General features: G+C 42.0%; 1 non-coding gene across 1 annotated transcript; it reads right to left on the bottom strand.

Annotated features, from left to right (window-relative positions):
* Positions 1 to 535: 535 nt before the first annotated feature.
* On the bottom strand, positions 536 to 642 carry LOC133290591 (small nucleolar RNA R71). The gene has a single exon (XR_009748690.1). It is a non-coding gene; the product is annotated as a small nucleolar RNA R71 (small nucleolar RNA).
* Between the last annotated feature and the right edge of the window lie 1,919 nt (positions 643 to 2,561).

The following is a 2,561-nucleotide window of genomic DNA, read 5'->3' as shown; positions in this document are numbered from 1 at the left end:
TTTATGAGTGAAGAGTTTGAAACAAACTCTGACCACTCCATTGAAGTACTTGAGTTTCTCTTTGATCCTGAACCAGAAACGTACACTTCATAGGAGAAGAAGAATCCTCAGGGAAGAAATTCTTGAAAACATGGATGATCAGAATAATAACAATTAAGAAGTTCCTCCTGAACAAAACTTCAGAACTTTGGCTGCTCCTTTCAGGAACAGACCAGACAGGGGAGTAATCCTCCCTCCTGTAGCACCCAACTTTGAACTGAAACCTATCATGTTTCACATGAATAGGGAAGCAGGGGTCTTCAATGGACTCCCTGCAGAAGATCCTTACACACACCTCACAACATTTCAAGATATCTGTGATAATTTTAAAGCTGAGGGTGTGACAGAGGAGAGCGTGAGAATGAGGTTGTTCCCTCACTCCTTAGGATTAAAGGCAAAAACATGGATGAAAACTCTCACCTTTGGATCAATCCACACATGGGAGGAGCTCTCTAACAAGTTCATAGAGAGGTTTCTCCCAATGTCCCGACAAGCTGATGTTAGAGCAGAAATCTCTAACTTCATAATGTTTTATGGAGAAAACCTCTATGAATCATGGGAGAGATACAAGGACATCATCAGAAAATGTCCAAACCATGGGGTAGAGAGTTGGGGAGTGTTACAATCTTTCTATAAGGGACTTGGCCATACTTCTCAATCTCACTTAGATTTTTCTGTAGGAGGATATTTCTTTACAGGAACACTTGAATCATGGTACGAAATCATAGAGGGAACTGCTGAAAGATGTCTGCAATGGTCAATAGACAGAGTGAGCCCAGTAAGGAAGCCAGGCATGCTAGAATTGGATAAACAAACTGCCATGGAAGCCCAGCTGGCATCACTCATGAATGAAGTGAAGAACCTGAAAGCTGACCAAGCAGCACCAAGGATGGAAGTCTTGCAACTCACAGTAGTGAAACTGAACCATGCTCAGCCTGTGGTGACCTTCATGACTCAACAGACTACCCATCCACTGCATTGGTATGTTATGCAGAAAATTTTGGCAACAGGAACTTCACCAGAGACAATCAACAAGCAAGACGCAGTACAAATTCAAATCCTGGAGGAACTATCATTAAGGATCAGAACCACAACACCCAATGGAGGCCACCCATGAACCAAAGACCATTAAACACCCAGCAGCAGTATCAGCAAGGCAGCAGTAGTGGAACGTTTGAACAAAAGAGAAACAACTACGTTCCGTTCCACAGAGATGACAAACGCATCAACACCCTGGAAAATTATGTCAAGGAATATGTCACCAGGAATGATGCAGTGGTCAGGAACATTGAATCCCATTTGGGACAAATTGCTACCAATCTCCAAACCAGGACACCAAGATCACTACCAGGGGACACTGAGGTTCCTTCAACCACTTCTGAGTCCACTTAAGAGGTAAGTACCATGTCTAGCTAAAGACATTAAACTAAGCGCTGACTGGGAGGCAACCCAGTGGATACATTTGCTCTCTGACAAAGAGCAAAGTTTTGGGGTGGTTACTCTTAACCAAATAGCTCCCAAAAAGGAGGGAACGACTGATGTTCCACTCCAAAAAGTCCAAATAAGATACGTTCTGTCCTAGGAACGTAGTTTTGGGGTGGTCCTTGACCACACAGGCCCAAAAATAAATAAATAAATAAATATATATATGTGTGTATATATATATATATATATATATATATATATATATAATTTATATATATATATTTGCAAAGTTATTATCTTAAATAATAGGTAGTAAGTAATAGGTTAGTCCGTCCCATTTCCCTTAGATAGATTAGATTTACACTTCTGTATGTTTCCTTTTCTTTCTTTTTGTTTATTTAGCTGTTTATTTATTAGTTAGGAAAAGACAAAGGGAACGTTCCCTGGGTTAGGACATAAGAATGACTGGGACACATGTCCCTGCTGAGTCACTTAAAAAGGTACGCAGCCATATCAAGTTTGCATTCATTGCAAATCTTGAAAATGCGCGCAGAAAAAGCAACCGTCTCCTCAACCATTAAGACAACTGCACCCTTTCCTTTTCCCTCTCTCTCACGTCCTGACCTAAACCGTTCCATCTTCTCATACTCATCTCATCAGTAACTGGTCACCAACTGCTGACCACTCGTTCTGTAACGTCCCCATTCCACTACCTCTTCAACCTCCTCTCCTTAACCTCCACGTCCCAGAAACTCTTCGTTCACTCCTCCATTGTCTACTTAAACTCAGCCACTTCTTCCTTTGAGTTTTACTATTTCCATCTAACTCAGAACCTTTTCTCCCCCTGCATTGTGCCCTAACCTCCTTTCTGCTAAAAATGACTAAGCTTTCGATCAAGGTGACTCCTGTGGCCAACCGTGGCGAAGAACCAGAACTCACCGAACTCATCATTCATCTATACCAAAAAGGAACATCTCCTTGCAGCAGGACAAATTGGTTCTGCCCTCATTTGTGAAGCACTCCTTAATCAAGCTTCAGTGGCTGCGTTTTGCCACTGATGACCGTGAAGTGAATGTCTCCCTAGTGGGAGAATTCCT

Source organism: Gastrolobium bilobum, unplaced genomic scaffold (genome assembly GCF_033153095.1).
Source record: "Gastrolobium bilobum isolate Gb01-03AN ecotype WA unplaced genomic scaffold, APGP_CSIRO_Gbil_v1 utg7818, whole genome shotgun sequence".
Lineage (NCBI taxonomy): Eukaryota > Viridiplantae > Streptophyta > Magnoliopsida > Fabales > Fabaceae > Gastrolobium > Gastrolobium bilobum.
The sequence above is the reverse complement of the archived record's forward strand: the minus strand, read 5'-3'. Positions and strand labels throughout refer to the sequence as shown.